General features: G+C 49.4%; 1 protein-coding gene across 1 annotated transcript in view; it reads right to left on the reverse strand.

The window, feature by feature from the left end:
• The window catches only part of XRRA1 (X-ray radiation resistance associated 1), a 364,268-nt gene that overhangs the window by 198,390 nt on the left and 142,564 nt on the right, over nt 1-23,314 (reverse strand). The window lies entirely within an intron of this gene.

Consider the following 23,314-nt stretch of genomic DNA (forward strand, 5'->3'; position numbering starts at 1 on the left):
TCAACCTCTGCTCCTCGGTGTTAGGCCGGTCCCTAGGTTGAAGTAATGATTCTCTGGGGCTAAACAAAGCCCATTTTCTAGCCTTCTTAACAAGCCTTCTAGGATACCCACGTTCAATGAGGCGATCCATCAGGTCCTCGGATTCACTCATATAGTGTTATTTAAGGCAGCAGTTCCTCCGGATGCGCAACAACTGCTCGTAAGGCAAATTATCCTTCTTCTTGCGCATCCGGAGGTACTGCTCCCTTAATCTCATATCTGATGATCTCGCACAGGAAGCACCTCCTATGCACTCATTCAAAAAGGCGAAGAACATCAGGGACCATGTTGTCCGTTCATTCCTGGACCCACCTGCAGCGACCACGATACTGTCCCTCTGGAATCTACCTCCTGTACTCGGACACCACAGATGTGGACATTGTAAAGTTTGCTCTAACAACATTCAAACCAAGGAATTCCATCACAAACAACACAGGATCCTTCTAAAAGCTCACTCTAATTGCAATACGTTTAATGTCATTTATTGTATTGTATGCCCCTGTGATTTGATCTACGTGGGACAGACCCAGCAAAAGATCAAAGTGAGGGTTTTGCAACATTCCAGTCGCATTCGATGTGAAGTAGTGGGCGCACCGCTGGTAGAGCATTTCAAACAAGCTGGACATGCGCCAGACAGTTTCAAATGGATTGTACTGGAAAAAGTTACCCTTGGACCAAGGGGAGGTAACATTGGATCAGTGCTAGACATCCATGAATCGAAATGGATGGCCTTTTTTGATTCTGTCAACAGTGGGCTTAATGAAATGGACAGCAGTCATGTCCAACTAGCAACCATATGCCCTTAGATCGTTACACTACACGCATGACTGACTTTCCTCCAAACTCACTCTCTGAAACTGGTCTGTAACTTCTATCGATCACAACCCCAGGTACCGACGCGTCTTTACCATCATGTAAGATTGGATAGGGCCTGAGTTGTTTTATTCATTGTTGGTTGTCCAATATTAATGTATCTATTGCTGTTGTGCTTATCTATTTTCCCTGACAAGCTTGGGCTCCCATCATCTTCCATGGTGAGCTTACACTTACCCCCCTTCTTCCTACCTGGGTCCGTCCCACCATGAGGCCTTTTATACTTATTAGCGCTTTTAACCACCCTGTGAGGTAGGTACGCGTTCCGACATTTAGTGGCTATCTGGGCCTCAATGGTGATGTATCAATGTATAAGTGTGCGGTTGTCTTGTATTTATTGCCTGTGTGTCCGCATATTGCCTGTGAATTCTCTTTACCACCTCCCTACCTATGTGAACTACACCACTTGATTCCTTGCTCTTAAGCGCCTTACCACCCTGCAAGGTAGGTACGCTCCATGGGCCTCTGGTGTTGATTGTTTTCTCATTCAGCCCTTATGAGAAGGTACACTTAATTGTAGATGCCGTGACCGTCTTCTGTGACCTTTGTGAGGCCCACACTCCTGCATTAATGTGCACTTATCTACCTGGCCTTCGCTGTTTTTCGCAATATTGATGATATCCTAATGCGCCACTGTGACTTTAGGATCTTTTTCCAGACATAATCAATTTTATACATATTACTTTTACCCACTGGAGTCAACATGTATTGAGACCTCTTTTCCAAAGGGCATTTTCTTCTGCTTTTTTATAGTGGGATTCAGAAAAGGGGGTGGTGATGGACAGAGTATCTGAATTAAGCAGAATACTCGTACCCAGTCAACAGATCAGGGCTTGATCCAGCACCGTTTTTTAGCTCACTGCACCATCCCAGCTCAGAATCTGGCTACATGCAAATTAGTCTGTCCCTGGCCCAGTGCATCATGGGAACAGGACAGACCAAACTACCAAGCCAATTCTTTTACTGGAAAGGAAACAAGCTTCCGGGGACCGGTTTCTGGCAGTACAGCCGTCTTCGGCCCGGGTTGCTTGAATCCTGATGGTGCAGTGAGCAAGGGACTCATGTCTGAGCATACCCTTCCACGCTTATGGTGGACAAAACGATTCAGAAAAGGGGGTGGTGATGGACAGAGTATCTGAATTAAGCAGAACACTTCTACCCAGTCAACAGATCAGGGCTTGATCCATCACTGTTTTTTAGCTCACTGCACCATCCCAGCTCAGAACCTGGCTACATGCAAATTAGTCTGTCCCTGGCCCAGTGCATCATGGGAACAGGACAGACCAAACTAGCAAGCCAATTCTTTTACTGGAAAGGAAACAAGCTTCCGGGAACCGGTTTCTGGCATTACAGCCGTCTTCGGCCCGGCTTGCTTGAATCCTGATGGTGCAGTGACAAGGGACTCATGTCTGAGCATACCCTTCCACGCTTATGGTGGACAAAACGATTCAGAAAAGGGGGTGGTGATGGACAGAGTATCTGAATTAAGCAGAACACTCGTACCCAGTCAACAGATCAGGGCTTGATCCATCACCGTTTTTTAGCTCACTGCACCATCCGAGCTCAGATCCTGGCTACATGCAAATTAGTCTGTCCCTGGCCCAGTGCATCATGGGAACAGGACAGACCAAACTACCAAGCCAATTCTTTTACTGGAAAGGAAACAAGCTTCCGGGGACAGGTTTCTGGCATTACATCCGTCTTCGGCCCGGCTTGCTTGAATCCTGATGGTGCAGTGAGTAAGGGACTCATGTCTGAGCATACCCTTCCACGCTTGTGGTGGACAAAACGATTTAGAAAAGGGGGTGGTGATGGACAGAGTATCTGAATTAAGCAGAACACTCGTACCCAGTCAACAGATCAGGGCTTGATCCATCACCGTTTTTTAGCTCACTGCACCATCCCAGCTCAGAACCTGGCTACATGCAAATTAGTCTGTCCCTGGCCCAGTGCATCATGGGAACAGGAATCGTTTTGTCCACCATAAGCGTGGAAGGGTATGCTCAGATGTGAGTCCCTTGCTCACTGCACCATCAGGATTCAAGCAAGCCGGGCCGAAGACGGCTGTAATGCCAGAAACCGGTCCCCGGAAGCTTGTTTCCTTTCTAGTAAAATAATTGGCTTGGTAGTTTGGTCTGCCCTGTTCCCATGATGCACTGGGCCAGGGACAGACTAATTTGCATGTAGCCAGGTTCTGAGCTGGGATGGTGCAGTGAGCTAAAAAACGCTGATGGATCAAGCCCTGATCTGTTGACTGGGTAGGAGTGTTCTGCTTAATTCAGATACTCTGTCCATCACCACCCCCTTTTCTGAATCTTTTTATAGTGGGAGACAACCGTCCTGTGTTAGTCTTTTTTCCCTCTCCTTACGCATAGAGCGTGGGCACTACGTGCACGCGTGCCCGGAGCCGTCAGTTTCGGCTTCTTAAACAGTGTCTGTCTATCGGGTCCTCCGCTCGACTGATGACACAGCCTTGGCTCTGACTGATTCCCTCTTTCCAGGTATGTCCCTTCAACTCCGTTTTGACCGTTATTGTTGTACACACCAAACTATCACTGTTTGGAGTGTAACTCTTGGTCTTATTCATTTTCAGAGACCGCGGTATTGCCGACCGCTCCCTGGCGGCTCTACAATTCCTATTCTAAATCGAGGATATTGCCCACGAACAGTTTTCCTCTGTAAGTCTGAACCCCGCTTTGCTAACGCGTTCCAATTAGACTCATGATTATGTCATTTAGCCCATTGTGACATTGTGCGCATCATTTTTTACAAATGAGACCCTGCCTCCCACCCGAGGACATCAATATGTTTCCCCTGTAAGTTTGACACGTCCTTTATCCCGCAATTTTTGCGGATGAGTCTACACACTATTCAGTTTATTTAAATTGTGCACATTATTTGTTCACAGATGAATACCTGGTTGCATGCATTTCCCTCATCTCCGTGTGAGACTACGCCCACACGGTATTTATTTGCTTATTTAATACTTCACTACCGCTTTCCACCATCTTTAGTTTAACTTTGATCTCATTGGGACCGCCATGACTGTGTGTTTTTTATGTCTCTGCTCCAGGAAGCTTGCCCACCACCCTCCCCTGTCCTGAGGAAGACCCCTCTGTAAGGGTCCACTTACCCTACACGCTTCTGGGTCGAAACGTAGACAACTGTCTCTCCTGCCAACTTCTATCCCTAGCACGAATTAAACTGCTTACTCTAGAAGTCTGGTTACCTAAACTACATGATCATTTACTGAACCTATGTCTGGCTCTCGCCTGAAGCCACTTTTGAAAAGTTTTATTTTGATTAAGTACACTTGACTTGCTTCACGTTCCTTACCTTGCACTACCTCCTACCACTTTCACTTCCCTCCCCACTACCCGTTGGGCACTACGACTTGTGATCTTATGAACTTATGCTTTGTACTTAAATATGTGTGTTAGTACTTTGTGATTAAATAACAACGTACTCTTAAGTTGATCACTTTTGTACTTTATTTTAACAATCAGTCATTTCTATTGTGCTTTCTCTCTGATCTGGGACCCCTTCTTCTATACTGCTACATACCCAGGTCCCAGTGACTTCCTTATGGGTTTACCCTTCTTTTTGTAACGTTATTTTCCCTTAAATCAGTAAAATGCCAGGACATGATGGATTTACTGCTGAATTGTTCTAATATTTTTTCAAATTACTCCTTCCTAAACTATCCTTTCTTATCACTACCTTCCTTCAATCAGGTAAATGAAGGAGTAGTTTCTGTCCTGTAACTCCAGTTCTGTAGTAGGGGTATCTCTGTTATAGTCATAATCCAGTGAATAGTCCCGCCCATGTGCGTGGACCCCGGCAATCAAAAATAATCTCTTAAGTTGTCAAAATAATGCAGAAACTGCAAAGACACTTAAGAGAGAATTTAAAGACAAATAATGCAGCCTATATCACAGGCTACACTGTCCAGTACTTCAACTAGAAATTCCACCAAAAATCACCACACACAGCACAGCCTGCTAGTTTCTACCATAGAGAAACCTGCCTCCCCCAGTCAAAGACTCAGGAATGATAGAGAGGAAGGTAGGGACAGACAAGCCCCATAGGCTGCCATTATGTGGCTTAAATAGGATACTGTGCCTTTAAGAGAACTTTCCAGAACTTCTCCCAGTATCCCAGAATGCATAGCAGGTCCCTCTACTTTCAGTTCTTTTTGAAGGCGAAGCACGCCAGACCTGTCGCATTCTTTACATGATGAAAAATCTCCACCGGGGAGGAGGGCGGGCGCTTATGACTATAACAGAGATACCCCTACTACAGAACTAGAGTTAAAGGGCAGAAACTACTCCTTCTGTAGTAGGGGATCTCTGTGTATAGTCATAATCTAGTGAATAGAATGGCAAGCCCATCCCCACACCAAAGCGGCGGTGGAGACCAAATACATAATGCCACTACTGTGCGAACAAATTCCGCAGCGAAGCCTGCCCAACCTGAGCGTCTGCCCTGGCGTCAGTGTCCAGGCAGTAATGCTTAGCAAAGGTATGAACCGACTTCCAAGTGGCTGCCTTGCAGATTTCAGCAATCGGCACGTTACGGAGCAGAGCCATCGTGGCAGCTTTGCCCCTGGTGGAATGAGCCTTAGGCTTACCTCCTAAGGTCTTATTAGCCTTTTGGTAACACAATTGTATGCAGGACACAATCCACCTAGAGATGGACTGCTTCGAGGTCGCAAGACCCGTCCTGACCGACCCATAATTGATGAACAACTGGTCAGACCTACGAATATCCTTGGTTTTATCCAGATAAAATTTCAACACCCTCCTAACATCCAGGGAATGGAGAGACCTCTCCGCTGGGGATGAATGGTTCTGAAAAAACGTAGGCAAAGTTATAGTCTGGTTGACATGAAAATCAGAAATAACCTTGGGAAGAAATTTAGGGTGAGTACGCATAACAACCTTAGCAGCATGAAATACAGTATAAGGTTCATTACAACACAACGCCTGAATTTCACTCACCCTGCGGGCCGATGTAATGGCCACGAGGAACGCCGCCTTCCAGGACAGGTGCTGCAGCGAAGCCTTATGAATAGGTTCAAAAGGTTCCTTCATCAATCTGGACAGCACCACATTCAATTCCCATGAAGGCGAAGGAAGCCTGACAGGAGGGAATACTTTCTTCAAACCTTCCAGAAAATCTTTGATCACAGGGATCTGGAAAAAGGAAGTCTGTGAAGGGCATTTCCTGTAGGCAGTCAATGCAGTAAGATGTACCTTAATGGAATGGACATTAAGGCCAGACTGCGCCAAATGTAAAAGGTAAGGAAGGATGACATCCTCCTTGCAGGTCGTAGGATCATGGTTCTTAGACTGGTACCAGATACAAAACCTCTTCCACTTGTAAGCATATGAAGTCCGAGTGGAAGGTCTCTTAGACTCCTTCAGTATGTCCATGCAGTCATCGGGCAGATTCAGATGGCCATATTGCACTATCTCAGGAGCCATGCAGCCAAACTCAAAGACGAGAGGTTGGGGTGTAACATCCGTCCCCCGAACTTCGTGAGAAGGTCCGGCCTGCACGGCAACCGAATGTGAGGAAGGAGAGACCGGTGAAGTACGTCCGTGAACCACCACTGCCTGGGCCACTCCGGGGCGATGAGTATCATCCGAGCTCTGGACCGGGCCAGCTTGATTAGTACCGCCGGAATCAGGGGAATGGGAGGAAAGGCGTACAGAAAGCTGTTCGTCCAGTTGATCCATAACGCATTCCCCAGCGTCCCTTGCTGGAAGTACCTGGAGGTGAAGTCTCTGCACTTGCTGTTTTCGGTGGTGGCGAACAAATCTACGTCTGGAGTTCCCCACCTTGCGAAGACTTCTCCTAGTACTTCGTCGTTTATGACCCATTCGTGGTTTTCCTGAAGCAGTCTGCTCAGTGCGTCTGCCTGAACATTCTGCACACCTGGCAGATGGGTGGCCGTTATCGTCAGTCCTCTGGCCAGAAGCCAGTGCCAGATCGTCTGCGCCTCCTGTGACAGAGTGCGCGATCTCGAGCCCCCCTGCTTGTTGAGGTAATACATCGTGGTGGTATTGTCCGTCTGTACAAGCAGAGAGTTGGTCCGGAAGGACGGAAGAAAGGCCTTCAGCGCCAAGTGAACAGCCCTGAGTTCCAGGAAATTGATGTGATACGTGGCCTCCATTGGTGACCACGTGCCTTGAATCTGTAGAGTCCCGGAGTGCGCTCCCCATCCCAGAAGAGACGCATCCGTCACGACAGTCTGCGTGGGAATGTCCTTGTGAAAGGGAACCCCTCTGAGGAGATTCTCCGCCGAACACCACCACTTCAGAGACTGAAGAGCATGCAGCGACAGTCGAATCTTGTCGTCCCAAGATCCTTTCCTCTGATCCCACTGGTCCTCCAAGCACTCCTGCAACGGTCTCATGTGCAGCCGTGCGTGTGGCGTCAGGAAGATACAAGAGGCCATCGATCCCAGTAGAGAAGACACCGTCCTCACTGTTGTAGATGGAGTCGTCATAAGAGCCTGAGCCTTCCGAAGGAGTGATAATCGTTGCTCTTCCGAAGGAGACACGCTTGCTGACAGCGTATTGATGGAGGCTCCCAAGTACTGTATGCATTGGACCGGAGTCGGGACAGACTTGGCTAAGCATGGGCGAATTTTGCGAATCTCGCGTTCGCCAATTTTGCGGATTTGCGAACTCGCAATCCGCAAAATCCGCGAATTCCCGCGAATTTGCGGATTTTTTTTGTGTTCGCCCGTGTTTCTGCCAGTTCGCGAGGGTTTTTACAATTTCGCAATTTGCGAACTTACCTGTCGGGTCGCAAGTTTTGCGAACTTGTTGTTTCTACGTGTCCAGCCTGTTTGGGACACTCTTCTTCATCACTGCCACTCTCTGTCACCACTGCCACTCTCTGACTACTCATGCCACCCTCTGGCCCACCCATGCCACCCTCTGTTTCATCACCACACCCTCTGGTTGTCCAGTGTACATTATTTTCGGCAAAGCAAAGCACACCTTCCCTGCCTCAAGTGACCTGAATTAATTTGGGGCTGATTAATGTGTCACAGAATATTTTTTTAGTTGGCACCTGCTTCCTTAGTGCGCCCTGATTAGTGATCTTTTGCACTTGCTAAGTGCTTTCATTGTTGCAAAATTAGTTACAACACCTGCCCTGCCCCAACTGACAATAATGAATTAGGGGCTGATTAATGGATTTTAACTTCCAGCCTGGCTCCTGCTTGTCTCCCTTAGCTGTAATTCAGGACGTTTGTGGCATATGTGTAACTATTCTGAGGTTCAGAGCAGGGTCACATAATAGTTGCAACTGGCAACTGAACTCTGGAGGGGCCCCTCAGGAAGCACTACAGGAAATGGCTACTAATGATGAGCCTGAACTTTTGAACCTGGTAAGTAGTTTCAGTTTTGCTAAGATCGTATTTCTGCAATTTAGCACTTATTCGCGGGGCGCGAAGTTGTACTGGGAAGCCGCGAACTCACGCGAACAGTGCGAGCAGTGCGAGCAAAATCCGCTGCTCGCGGATTTGCGGATTTTGCGGGAGATTCGCGAATCTCGCGGATTGCGAATTTCCCGAAAATCCGCAAAATCCGCGAGCGAAACGGATTTTCCGCCCATGCTTAGACTTGGCCATGTTGATGTGCAGCCCCAGCTTGTTCAGGAGAACGCACGTCTTCTGGAAGTGTGCTCGCGCTTCCGAGAAGGAGGATGCCTTGATCAACCAATCGTCCAAGTAAGGGTAGACGAACACCTTGTTCTTCCTCAGGTGTGCTGCTACCACCGCCATGCACTTCGAGAACGTTCTCGGCGCAGACTTCAGTCCGAATTGGAGTACTGTATATTGATAGTGATTGGTGCCGACTTGGAACCGCAGGAACTTCCTGTGTTTGTGTGCAATGGGCACATGGAAGTAAGCATCCTGTAGGTCTATAGCGCAAAGCCAGTCTCCTTGTTGCAACTGAGGGTAAATCTGATGCAACGACAGCATGCAGAACTTTTCTCTGCGAATCCATTTGTTTGCCTGTCGCAAATCCAGAATGGGCCTGAACTCGTTCTTGTCCTTCTTGCGAACCAGAAAGAACCGGGAGTACAGACCTCTTCCTCTCTGAGACCGAGGTACGTCTTCTATCGCCCTTTTCCTTAACAGAACATCCGCTTCCGCCTGAAGCTCGCGCAGCTGAAACTGCGAGCTGACCGGGGGAATAGCTGGAGGAGGGCTGGTGAACCGAAGACTGTATCCATTGCAAACAATATTCAGCACCCACTTGTCCTGAGTAATTTTTCTCCACTCTGCCAGAAAAAGTTGGATGCTTCCCCCTACCGGAGTGGGTAACGGATCCGGGGGAAGTAAGTTCCTAGGGCCTAGACCCAGCCTGGCCCTTGGGCGCCGGAGCCGACTGCTGGCCTCCCCTGCCCTTCTGCCGCTTCTGGAACGGCTTACGGAACTGCTGCTGCGAGTGCCCCGAAGCCTGTCCTCGTCCTCGGCCTTGTCCACCGAACCGCCGTTGGAAGGGACGGTACTGCTTCTTGGTCTCTTTGGGCTTCTCCAGGCCCACAGCCATCAGCGTTTCGGCCTCCGCCTTCATGCGGGCCATTTCATCATCCGCTTGCTTCCCGAAGAGGGTCTCACCGGAGAACGGCAGATTGGCCACCCTCTGCTGTGCGTCCGGTTTCAGGGACGTAAGCCGGAGCCATGCGTGTCGCCGTTGGTTGATTCCGTGGCAAAATCCGTGAGCCGCCAACAGGGAAGAGTCCGCTGCCGCGCTGATTATCTGGTTGGCCACCAGCATCCCCTCACTCAGGACTTCCATGAAGTCTTCACGCTGCTCTCGAGGTAAATGCTCCGCAAATCGCTCGAGGGAGTCCCAGAGGGCGCGGTCGTAACGTCCCAACAGAGCCGTGGCACTCGCCGCTTTCATGGAGGTAGCGGAAGTTCCACAGACTTTTCTCCCCGCCGAGTCCATCCACCTTGACTCCTTGTCCGGGGGAACCGTGGAGGACAGAGTGGTGGCATGCTGCTTGCGGGCCGCCGTGGCGATGACAGAGTCAGGCGGAGGCTCCGCTCTCAAAAAGGCTGCATCCGAGTCGGGAGCCCGGTACTTCTTTAGTAATCTTGACGGAGCCGCCCTCGTCACCGCCGGGGTGAGAAACAGAGCCATAGCCGGTTCCTCCAGGCCCGGCACCAGGGGCAGGAGAGGACGAGACAGGTGCTTCTGATGTAGAGTCTCGAAAATGACCGACGTCTTTGGAGTAGGCACTGTCAGGGAGATGCCTAGCTTGGCAGCGCCCCTCAACAGGACGTCCTGAAACGCCACCAGGTCATCTATCGGGGACACTCTGGTGTCCGGCGACCCCGATAGGGTAGGGGAATAATCCCTGGTCCCAGAGGACCTCGTGTGTGAGCGAGATTCGCGCCTCCTATGGCGGTGTCCCGATCTCGTGGATGATCTGCGCCTCGATCTCTCCTTCCTCCTAGAGCGAGAGCGAGACCTGCCAGCTCGTGGGCGCTCCTTCGGTTTACGTGGAGGGGTCTTCCGTGGTTCCTCACGGGGTTTCGTCGGTTCCTCCCGGGGTTGCGGTTTCGGAGTCCCCTTAGGAGGAACAGGCAGGGACGGCAGGGAAGTGGACCTCGGCGGAGGTACCTTCGGCTGCGGGGTGGGCCCATGCGGAGGGACCGGAGGTGGAGGAGGATCTCCTGAAGGCAGTGGTGGTTTGGGTGGAGGGTCCTCCTTAGGCACAGGGGGAGGAGTCGGAGTCCTGGGCCGAGATGGCGTGTACACTTCCGAGTACACCGAGCCCGGTGACCCTTTAGGCGAAGGGCGCGGAGAGCCACCCCCATCAGCAGGCGACCGCTTCCTCTTGCGTCCCCCACTGGAAGCAGCGTGGCTCCTGGGACTAGAGTCCCTTTTGCGCCGTTTTGGAGAGGGTGACCTACTCCTCGACGCTGACCGCTGTCTGCTGCGCTTCTCCGGCGTCGAATGACGCTTCCTGGACTCCGGCGTCGATCGCCGTCTCCCCGGCGTCGACCCTCTTCTCCTCGGCGTCGACCGTCGACTCCTCGACGTCGACCGTCGACTCCTCGACGTCGACCTCCTCTTCTGCGACCTCTCACGTCGCCTTCTCGACGTCGGGCGGTCCGCCCTCGACGACGAACGCCGCCGTCGTCTCGATGTTCCCGACGTCGAGGAGCCCCTCAACGTCGATCGGCGGTGTCGCCTCGACGGCGATCGACGGTGTCGCCTCGACGGCGAGCGTCGGTGCCGCTTCGACGGCGAGCACCGATACACGTCACTGTGCCTTCGGCGTCGGTAGGAAGATCTCGACGTCGACGAAGACGATGACGTCGACGGTGGCTTCGACGTCGGCTTCTCCTTCGCCATCGAGCCGCCACGCCGTCTCGACCCGGAGCCCCGGGGAGACGGGGAGCACGCCGTCGTCATCCCTCTCGAAGTCGTCGTCGATGCCATCGATGTCGACGGAGAATGGGACCGTTTGCTGGACTTCCTGCCCCCGGGGAGCCCCCCAGGGGCCTCAGCAGAGGCAGAGGGAACCTTCCCAGACTGCCCAGACCCACCTGCAGCCCGCAGACGCCTATCCTCCAGGCCAGCCAGCCTGATCTTCAATCTGTCCCTCAGGGTCCGAGCAGAAAGCTGCTGGCAGATGGTACAATCCTCAGGGACATGATCTTCTGGAAGGCACACAATGCAGACATCATGGGGGTCACTCTTGGCCTTCTTCCTCTCGCATGCTGGGCACTTAACAAAAAGGCCAGGCATTTTGGAGCCCCAAAAACACCTAAAACAGCACAAAAAGGAGAAGAGAACACCAAGAAGTAAACTGCAACACTTTTAGAATTCAAAAGTGCAAAAACAATTCCAATAAACCCTTGAAAAAGGGAGAGCTCAATGCCAGGGTCCTGTAAGCAGGAGCCGGAAAAAAGAACTGAAAGTAGAGGGACCTGCTATGCATTCTGGGATACTGGGAGAAGTTCTGGAAAGTTCTCTTAAAGGCACAGTATCCTATTTAAGCCACATAATGGCAGCCTATGGGGCTTGTCTGTCCCTACCTTCCTCTCTATCATTCCTGAGTCTTTGACTGGGGGAGGCAGGTTTCTCTATGGTAGAAACTAGCAGGCTGTGCTGTGTGTGGTGATTTTTGGTGGAATTTCTAGTTGAAGTACTGGACAGTGTAGCCTGTGATATAGGCTGCATTATTTGTCTTTAAATTCTCTCTTAAGTGTCTTTGCAGTTTCTGCATTATTTTGACAACTTAAGAGATTATTTTTGATTGCCGGGGTCCACGCACATGGGCGGGACTATTCACTAGATTATGACTATACACAGAGATCCCCTACTACAGAACAATAGTTACTTACCTGTAATCTGTGGTTCTCCAGTATTGGTGTCTTTCATAGATTCACATTCCTGAATCATTTCCTGTCCTCAGAGTGGGAGTCCCACGGTACATAAAAAGCATTAATATGTACATAATAACCAAAAAACCTTGGTGATGACCAACCAGGAAGTAAAGTAGCCCTAAGCTACAAGAGAAAAACTTCCACACTAATGACTATCATAGTCATTATGTACTAGTTCAAACTGTAGCCAATGAGGCGACAGAACCCACCAGAATGTTCTCCCCAGAGGCTCAGGCTCTCAGATTTTCTCGCACAGGAGTGAACCAAAACTAGATAGCCTAAACCAGTCTCTGAGGGGAGGTGGGCGGGTTCCTAGTGAATCTATGAAAGACACCAATTCTGGAGAACTACAGATTACAGGTAAGTAACTATTGTTCTTCTCCAGTATTGGAGTGTCTTTCATAGATTCACATGCCTGAATCAGGGTAGATAGCAGTACACAACATAATGCTCGTAAGACGCTCTTGTACCGAGAATATATATATATATATGGGTATATATATATATATATATATATATATATATATATATATATATATATATATATATATATATATATATATATATATATATATATATATATATATATATATATATATATATATTTACACATATAAGCATACATATACTAATATACTATAATGAAGTATGAATAATATCATAATCGTATATAGATACATTTGTGCTTAACATATGCATAACAAGTTTAAGATATATAAACAGTATGTCAATAAGCGTTAAAAGAACAAAGTGGGGGAGGGAGAACAGAGGCTCACCTTATTTAAAAAGATTGTGGAGAACAGCTCGTCCCACTGACATATCTGCATCACTTGAAGACTCCAAACAGTAATGTTTGGTAAAAGTGTGTCTGCTGGACCAAGTTGCCGCTTTGAAGATCTGATGAAGAGGCACGCCAGCAAAGAGAGCGGTAGATGAGGAAATCGCTCTCGTAGAATGTGCTCTCGGCATGGTGTGTAAAGGTCTTCCTGCCTCCTGATGACACAGACTAATCGACGCGGACATCCAACGAGCTATGGTCTGCTTGGATACAGAGTAACCTGGACGTAATCTTCCGTATGCTACAAATAGCTGATCTGATTTCCGAATTGTTGCAGTTCGTTGAAGATAGAACTTGAGACATCTCCTGATGTCAAGGGAATGCAAGGCTCTTTCAGCAGATGTTTGAGGATTTGAAAAGAAAGTTTTCAAAATTATCGGTTCATTAAGGTGAAAATCCGTAGGCACCTTAGGCATGAAGCTGGGATTAGTTCGAAGTACCACTGAATTTGAGGTGAACTGTAGGAAAGGTGTCTTAACCGTGAATGCTTGAATGTCGCTGACCCTGCTTGCTGATGTCAGTGCCAAAAGCAAAGACACCTTCCAAGAAAGGAACTTTAAATCCATTTTATGAATAGGTTCAAAGGGGTGCTGCATAAGTTGCTCGAGCACCACATTTAGATGCCAGGCTGGAGGTGGACGCCAAATAGGGGGAAACATAAGAAATAACCCCTTGAAGAATTGTTGAATAGCTCTAGTAGAGTAGAGGGAGTTGGAACCATCCTGTCGGAACCTTGAAATAGCTGCCAAGAATACTTTCAACGTGGAATGAGATAAACCTGATTTTGCCAATTGAAGAAAGAACGGTAAGATCTGTTCTGGTTTGGCATGAATTGGATGTAAATTCACAGATTGACACCAAGTGCAAAATCTCTTCCATTTGAGTTTGTATGTCTTCATCGTGGCAGGTGCTCTAGCATTGGCCAAAACTTCTTGACAGTCCGCAGGAATATCTAAGTGTGCAAATTCAAGTTGTTGAGGAGCCAGGCTGCTAATCTCAAGGATAATGGGTCCGGGTGGCAGATCTGACCCTTCTGGGTGGACAGAAGGTTCGGTATTGGTGGAAACTGAATGGGATCGCACTCCGAAAGGAGGAGAAGTTCGGTGAACCAGTATTGGGGAGGCCATCTGGGGCAATCAGAATGAGGCGACAAGGCTTTTTCTTCATCTTGCGGATGACTCTGGGAACCAACGGAATCGGAGGAAAGGCATAGGCATATATCTGTGACCAGTTCATTGACAGCGCATTCCCACACGAATCCTTGTGGAGAAGCCAGCTTGCAAAGTGTGTGCATTTGCGGTTCTGGCTGGTCGCAAACAGGTCCAGATCGGGATGGCCCCGCTCCCGGAAGACTCGATCTAATGTTGGTTGATGCATCTCCCATTCATGATTGGATATTGTAGATCTGCTGAGGGAATCCGCTAGGGCATTGGAGACCCCTTGAACATGGACAGCTGAAAGGTTGATCTTGTGACGCAGTGCCCAGTCCCAGATCTCCTGGGCTTGTTGAGAGATCAGGGCCGACTTCGTACCGCCCTGTTTGTTTAAGTAATGCATACTTGTAGTGTTGCCTGTCCAAATTAGTACAGAGGTGTGAGAAGTTGGCCTGATATATGATGCTCACTAGTTCTAGTGATCACCTTGTATCAGTCCAAACAACCCTTATGGTGATTGGTTGTAAGTCAACCTTATAGACCAGCTATCCTAGTAGCGTGGACAAAAGCAGTCTTTTTGCTAAACTCTGAATGGCATGTGATGCCAGCTGTTTTACCACATATAACCCCTTGAATACCAAGTGAAAGCACACCACACAGGTTGTTATGAAAATAAACAGATATTTATTAACTAACATACACCTCTGAACTCTTTATGAGGTCAGAGGGATAAGCACATGACAATACTAAAAAGGAAATACGAGTTCGCACAATATTTACAAGTGCGCCTTAGGGGCACGACAAACCATATACTCAAAACAATGGAATGCGAGGAAGGAAAGTACTGTAAGGAGATCCAGAGGCTGGAGGACCGCTGGGACTACGCTACAAACTAGGCAATTAAGGAGCAGGAGGCCCGCGGGGCTCACGTGCAGAGTGGGAACTCTCACGCGGGAAGCGTACCAACGTCTATGGATCTTACAGTTTAGAAAGTTACGGATTCCGGATGAACCCGGCTGGATGGAGGGAAAACAACAGTGGACCTGGACACTAGGAGAGTGAGCACGGACTTCACCACCTAGAAGTTTAAGTTACCTAACCCACAGGCTGCGGGTGCATAGGGCTGAAGTGGTGTCGGGTTTGCTGCGTTGATCCCGGTGATGCCTGAAACAAGGAGTTGCTGGCAGGCAGCCAGATGGAGGAGTCCGGTGGTTCCAAGGATGGAACTTGATAGAAGAAGTCCTGAAAGGGAAGGGGACAGAGTCTTGGTCACTAGCCAGTGACGGTGCTGGAACCAGGAGGGAACCAGATGCTGTCGCCGCAGTCAGGTGAAGGAAGGGGAGCTTCTCTCTGTAGCTGCGCGGACCAGGAGTTGCTCTTCACGACCAGGCTGGAGGCACGAGCTGTCCCACGTAGTCTGCTGCTGTTGGCGGTGTCGGATCGTCGATCTGGACAACAGGCCTTGGCTAATGCAAGCCACGCGGTGGAACAAAGAGGGCGTCTGGTGCAGACCAGGAGGGTCCGGGGTGCTTCTCCTTTACAAGGAAGCAAGGGCCAGTCTGGGGGACCAGACCAGCAGTGATGGATTCTTCGGGTCGTCGTCTCAGAGGTCACTAGCCAGCCGACAAGTGACCAGACAACAGGACAAGCAGCAACCAGGCAAAAGGGCCCCACACAGATCTCGTGGATGCTGGGGGGCTGGTCTTTGGTGCAGGAGCTGCGTGGGTGTGGGGCTTCTCAGACCCCAATGCACTCACTTGAGGATCCCTCGGCGGTCGTGCTGGAAGCGCTGTGCAGGTTTCTCAAGATGGCCGTCTCCACGTTGCTCGTCGCACCCACGGGTCCCAGCTGTGCTGTGGATGTGGGTAGAGGTCAGAGAGGTCTGGAGGTCCGGGTCTTGTCGAGCTGGGTCATCGGATTCCGGGATGGAAGGACTTTGCAGCAAACCGCACAGGTGCTTGATGGTGCCTGCGAAGCAGGATGGTCACTCCCTGACCATAGGGGAGATTATTCAGTCTTCTGGTAATCAGGAGGTCGAAAGGTCAAGAGTTCTTCGTAGAAGTTGTCAAGAGTAATCTAATCTGGAATGGGACCAGCTCCTACCTTTATTCAGCTAAAGGGGGCTGCACTACGACTAGGTCCTTCCCCTGGGTGGGACCAGGAAGGGGGGTGGTTACACCCCCTATCCTTTGTCCGGTCTTGCACCAGCTCTGGGGCTGGAGTGTCCCAGGAACTGGTTCTGACCGGTGTATGCACAGGGACACCTTGTGTGCCCTAGGCATGTCTCATTCCTTTCAGCCCTGTCCTACCTAATGCCCAAAATCCTGTCTGGGGTGGTGCTAGCACCTCCCAAGGCAGGAAACCCTTTGTCCAAGCCTCCCTCGCTGGAAGGACTCCCAGCAGCAGGAGGTCAGACTTGTGTCTGTGGTGGCAGCATCCTTTTTGTGCTGCTGAGGCTCGAGTTAACTTTAACCGGGGTTCACAGTTACATACATGTCGTGTCCCTCTAGAAGGCTGGAATGCTACCCCCGTCGCCAGATTTGGGGAGGGGGTAGTATTCCAATTCGTATGACACCCTACTCGACATGTTTTGATAATGCGATACCAAAGTTAGCAAATAACCGCGAGGGTTATAATGCTCTTAAGAGTATATGGTACGCGTTATCATGGAACAGCTATTAGGACTTGGTTCCGCAAGCTGCAAACAGGCTCAGCTCATGCCAGAGCACCATCTCACATAATTCCAAGCACTCTGCCTTCAGGATTGATAAGGCCTGCCATAGGAGTGACTGATAGGAATATATGTGTCCATTTTAGGTTTAGATATAGGGATACTATATCTAAAGCAAAGGGTGATTACACCACCTTGCCCCAGCTGTCGTGCAGCCAGTTGTGTCTGTTTAGATGGCCAGCCAGGGGTGGCATAATACATGCTTCAGCCCCTGGTAGGCCCTGGGTACACCTATGCCCTGGATACCTAAGGTATGCTGAACAGGGACTGATAAGGTGGCCCAGTACAAATTGGTAAATGCACCTAAGGTACATGCTTGTCAATTTAGAGAGAGAACAGCTAGGCTGTGGGTCTGATTAGCAGGCCCACAGCCAGGGAAAGTCATAAAACAGTGAAGCAAAAAGCCAAAATCGGGGGTGACCATAGGATTGCAGACCCTACTCTCCTACATGAGGTCTCTTGGATGACAGTTCGAAAGGACTTCAAGGCCAAGAAAAAAGCTTGCAAATCTAGGAGGTTGATGTGCCACTTTTTTTGCTGTACATTCCACTTTCTGTTGACTGTCATTCCTTGGAGGTGTGCCCCCATCCTTCGAGGGAGGCGTCCGGGTTGATAGTGAAATTTGGTACTTCCGCCAGGAATGCACATCCTTCTTGGAAGTTCTTCATCCGAGACCACCAGAGAAAGGCTTCTCGCATTCGAGGAGTTATGAGAATGATGTCGTCAAACGTTCCTGAAACCTGCAACCATTGGAGGTTGAGTTGTTCTTGCAAAAGCCTCATTCTGAGACGGCAGTTGAGTATCGGAGGGATGCAGGATTAAATCATCCCCAGGAAAGATTTGAATAGTCGAACTGAAACGCACTCTTTTTCTTGCAACAGGCGAGCTAGCTTGCAGATTTTGTGTTGTCTCTCTCTTGAGACGAAAGCTTGAGTGAGGTGGGTGTCCAGCATGGCTGCCAAGAAGGTCTTTCTTTGCGACGGAATCAGATGAGATTTGTTGAAGTTAATAGAGAGACCCAGAGATTGGAACAGCAATAGACATCTTTGAACGTGCGCGCTTGCCTTTGAAAAAAAATTCTTGATAAGGCAGTCGTCCAAGTATGGGAAGATTTGAATGCCTTCTAAGTGAAGGTGTGCAGCCACTAGGAGCTAGAAATTTTGTGAACACACGAGGTGCTGACCGTAGTCCAAAGGGAATGACTCCGAACTGAAAGTCCTTTCCAGCAAATCTGAACCGTAAGAATTTTCTGTGTCTGGGGAGGATCGGCACATGAAAATAAACGTCTTGAAGGTCGAAGGTGGCCATGTGATCCCCTACCGAAAGGAGCTGGAGGATTTCCTGAAGTGTTAACATTCGGAAGGACAGTTTTTTCAGGTATTTGTTGAGGGCGCGCTGGTCGAGGATGGGGCGCCATTCTCCCGACTTTTTCCATATGATGAAAAATCTTCAGTAAAATCCTGTTCCTTTTTGCAAATGAGGGACCTTTTCGATCGTTCCCTTCCAAATCATCACATTTATTTGGAAAACAGCTGCTTGAGAGGAGCAGGAGGTAGGCCCTTTGGAGGAGAATTTGGAGGGATCTTGATGAATTCCAAATTGTGGCCTCCGGCCACTATATTCAGGACCCACTTGTCTATAGTAATTGCGGACCAGTTCGAGTAGAATTGGGATATTTTTCCTCCAAACTTTGACTGGGGGGGGGGGGGCAGAGATGGTGGCAGGTGGCATGTCTCATTGTTTCTTGGTGGAATCTCGTCCACGGTACGTGGGATTCCTTCTTGATTGCGAGTTACCTCGCTTTCTGTATGACTGTTGCTTGTAAGGTTGGTATCTCTGATTACTTTGGGAGGTTTGGTATGACCTCTGTTGATTGTAGCCCCCTCTATTGGAGAAGGATCCACGTCCTTTAGCACCTCGAAAGGACGACTTACGAAACTGAAGGCTACCCAGTGATCTTGCAGTTTCTGTGTCCTTTTTGATAGCCTGAAGGGCCTCATGACATGCTGGCCAAAGAGAAACTCCCCTTAGTGAAGAAGTGACTATAACCCCGAGTAACACTATAAGCAGATTGTCAGAGGTAATAAGAATAACATCTTGGAATGTCGCAGGTCTTGCAAACAAACTTGGGGACAGCCAATGGCTCAGTCTGTGGCAGGACTTTGACATCACCTGCATTTAAGAGACTAGGGCCATAGAAGATATTACTGTAAATGGTTACCGCTCTTTCCAAACAAGAGCTACTCCGTCCCCATCGGGAAGAGCAAAGGGGGGGACTAATCACTTTAATTCCAAATACACTACCAGTAAAAGTAAAGATGATGGAAGGAACTTCCCCAAATTTTCATCTCATGATCTTAGAGTTTACGAACCGAGACCAATGGCTTTTAATACATTTTTATTATAATAATTTTGGCATAAATAGCTTTAAAATCTTGGATGAAGTGAACTGTGCCATTGACAAGGTAACTATTTATATTTGAAAAAAAGGGGGCCCTTAATATTCTATGGTTGGGAGACTTCAATCTACCTCCGTGCAAACACAATTGAGAGAGGTTTTGTGGTGTGGGGGATATGAGGGGCAATCCTGTCCATCACCTTTCGCACAATACTTATGGAAATTCTCGCAATACCTTAATATCAATAAGAAATATGGTTATTGTCAACAACTTAGCCTCTAGAAATGATAACCTATTGCCAACATTTCGTAGGGTTCACCAGGAATCGACAATTGATTTTATACTGGCTGCAAATTCTTTAAATATTAGATGTAGTAAAGTAACTACTGAATTCAATATTTTTAGGGATCATACGATTTTAATGTGTGAAATTAAATTTATCCAGAAGTTGACAACAAACCCTCAGATAACTGGTCAACTAATATTAGCAAGGCAAAACGAATATCAACTGAAGTGGCCAAAAGTTGATAAAAAGAAGGTCATACCAAAATTCATCAGGAGTGCCCTTCCCACCATTAGTATCTGTTTAGATCCTGACAGCGACCCCCAGTCTGTGACATCTTCCTTTGTAGACTTTTGGAATGTATAAGGACATCACTTGTAAAGAACAGTACTAACAAGTCAAAAAGGGGAAGGGCTGGTTTGACTCTATTTGCTCCCAGAAAAAGAAAGTGCTTATTAAAGGTTTAGGGGTCAAGACTAGGAATATGTCAGAAAGTTATATACTTAGAAGGGAATATAAAAAGGTGAGGAAAAATAGGGAAAAGGAACTCAAAATAGAAATCTGGGCAAATTTAGAGCAGGCCTCGGCCTCAGGCAACTCAAAGGAGTTATGGGGAATAATAAATGGCCCGCATTTTAAAACTCCAAATAACCCAGATCTTGATGTTAATGTGGGGGAGGAGGATTGGGTGGCTCATTTTAAAGGCATTTTGTTCCCCAACTGATTACGTATCACCACCAGTAACCTTTACCCCTGAGATTTACCTTTCATTCAACTATAATGAAGTCAGGAACGGGATTGAGACATGCAGCAGTGGGAAAGCCCTGGGGCCCGATGGTGTCCCAATGGATTTTTTCTTTGAGAACATGGACATATGGGCTCCATTTTTAACTAATGTTTTTAACAAAATTGCCATAGGGGCCCCCCTAAGTCCTGGAAAACAAGTATTATTGTCCCACTTCATAAAAAGGGAGACAAAAGTAATCCCAAAAATTATCGACCGATCTCACTGATCGATACGTCAGCCAAACTTATGGGTCGCCAACTTTTAACGAGACTAGAGGCATGGGCGAGGAGTAAAAATGGGAAAAGGAACAATAGACAAATGCCTGAATCGGTCATTGATCATGGATAGATATGTCAGAGCTAAGGGTGGGAAGATCGATCTCGCCTTTATGGACTTAGCCGCAGCTTTCGACTTTGTGTCCCAGCCTAGACTCTGGCAGATAATGGAGGACATGGGAATAGATCAGGCACTCCTCCTCAGTCCACTATGGAAGGAAGAGGGAATGTACCCGCTCATTTCAGATCTTGAGAGGGGTAAGACAAGGCTGCGTCCTGGCACCATTTTTATTTTCCATCTACACTAATGGTGTGGGAAAACATCTTGAGGGCGAAGCCTTGGACGTCCCCGTGCTCTCCAACCATCAGCGGTTACCAATGTAAGCATATGCGGACGATGGGGGGCGCTAGGTGGCGCCGGACCAAGATGGCCGCACTGCAGTGAGGCTCTCGCCTAGCCGAGCATGAATCTATCCTTCACGCCATCCTGACCGGCGAAAATCGCCCTGCCTGCAATGGGACCTTGACCACCTTGCTGGGGTGAACGTTCCGATACCAAGATCTCCCGCATAACACTCCCGGAACCGGAGTAAATCGCCTTTGATCTGGTGAGCGGCGCCTCACGTTCTCCTGTGGTCCTACCCTCCTGCGGTGACGAACTAGGAAATACCAGGGATCTGAGGCATGGACGCGGCTGCCCGAACATCGGACGGTGCAGACTCGCGGGCCCTCCCGAGGCGGAATCCTGAAGAGGTGAGGGGCCCCCCGAACGGCTGCAGCCTTAGCCAGTCATCTACCCCCCCCCCCGTCTGGATACTGACGCTGCACGGCCTACCCCCTTGCTGGATCCCGCCGCAACCATTACCTCCGGCGCGGTGCCCAGTGCTGCCTGAAGAACGATTGCGCTGCCTCACTGAACGACCGCCGAGGGACCTTGGTTGTGCCGTTGCCCTGGAAGCCCCGTACAGCCATACTGGCGCGACCGCTGCCACATCGAGTCGGCCATTAGGCGCGGAGGGAGGCCCTGCCGCCACTTATCCTTGCAGCTTCCATTTTTGGCATGTTTTAACGGTTGGCGCGGGGCGGACAGACAGGGGAATTCGCCAGGGCCGGAACCTTCATCGCACACACCCCTCCCCCCCCCCCCCCCCCCCCCCCCCCCCCCTCCACAAGGCTGTCAGGGAGGAAGCGCAGACCCCATAATTCCTCCCGCTGCCATATTCGCGGACCATCGCAGCGGAGGTTTGGGGTGACCGAACACGCTTCTCAAGCCCGTGGCATCTCCCCCAATTCCTGTTCCTCGATCAACACAAGCCTGGCTGATCCCAAGATCTCAAGATCGCGACATTACGAACGCCGAGGCGTGCCATGGGTCATGGTGACTCCAAACAATCCAAGATCCCGTTTGAAGCCAGGAAGACAACCAAAACGATGCCTAGGCCGGACGGCAGCCCACCACATCCGCACCGCCAGATGAAGACTGGAAATCCCTACTTTTAGGTATCAAACAAAGCTTCTCCACCATAGATGCCAAAATAGACACCATGAATTCCCGTATGGATGGGATAGTGGCTAAACTAGACCAACATGACACCCGCATAAAAGAGGCCGAGGACAGAATTTCTGGATTGGAGGACGGAGCCGCCACTGCGATCCGGGAAGCTACCCAAATGGACAAACTCCTTAAAGTCATCGCGGACAAGAACGAGGACTTGGAACCAGGTCCCGCCAAAATAATGTCCGCATTTTAGGCCTGGTGGAATCAACAAGCACTGGGAAAATGGAGCCCTTCGTCGAATCCTTGGTTACTGAACTGTTTGGGAAGGAATCCTTCTCCCCACACCTCATCGTTGAGAGGGCACACAGATCTCTCGCAGCCCGCCCTCCTCCAGGGTCTGCGCCCAGACCGATTATTGCACGTTTTCTGAATTATAGGGACCGTGACGCGGTGCTTCGCCGCGCCTGCGAACTTGGCACAGTGAACTATGGCAATGCAACCTTGTCTTTTTTCCCGGATTTTACCCCCGCAGTGCAAGAGGCGCGACGTAAATTCGCTGCCGTGAAAAAGAAGTTGCAAGCTCAGGAACTATCCTACGCCATGCTCTACCCTGCGAAACTAAAAGTCTCCTACCAGGGCAAGCAACACATCTTTGCAAACCCACAGCAGGTTGAAGATTTCCTAAAGCAGCAGAAACGTGACCGCGCCAGGGACGACGTGGGTGGGCGCCGCTCCAGGTCACGCTCGCCGATGGAGCAACAAGACTGAAACTAACTAGGCATAAGACTGGTGACAGTGACTCGCATGCCTGTACATCGCTGCTCCTGGCGCACTACATTCCCGGTGAGGTACTTTTAAAGACTTCCTATATACTGGTCTGAACAATAAGTTGTGCTCGGCAACCCACCTCCATCCCAGGACAGACGACCCGGTTACTACCTGGCATCTAGTGGGTGCGAACTGTGAGGTGGGAGCAGGTCGGGCGCCCCTAGACTTGTTTCCCCAA

The sequence above is a fragment of the Lissotriton vulgaris genome, chromosome 8 (genome assembly GCF_964263255.1).
Source record: "Lissotriton vulgaris chromosome 8, aLisVul1.2, whole genome shotgun sequence".
NCBI lineage: Eukaryota > Metazoa > Chordata > Amphibia > Caudata > Salamandridae > Lissotriton > Lissotriton vulgaris.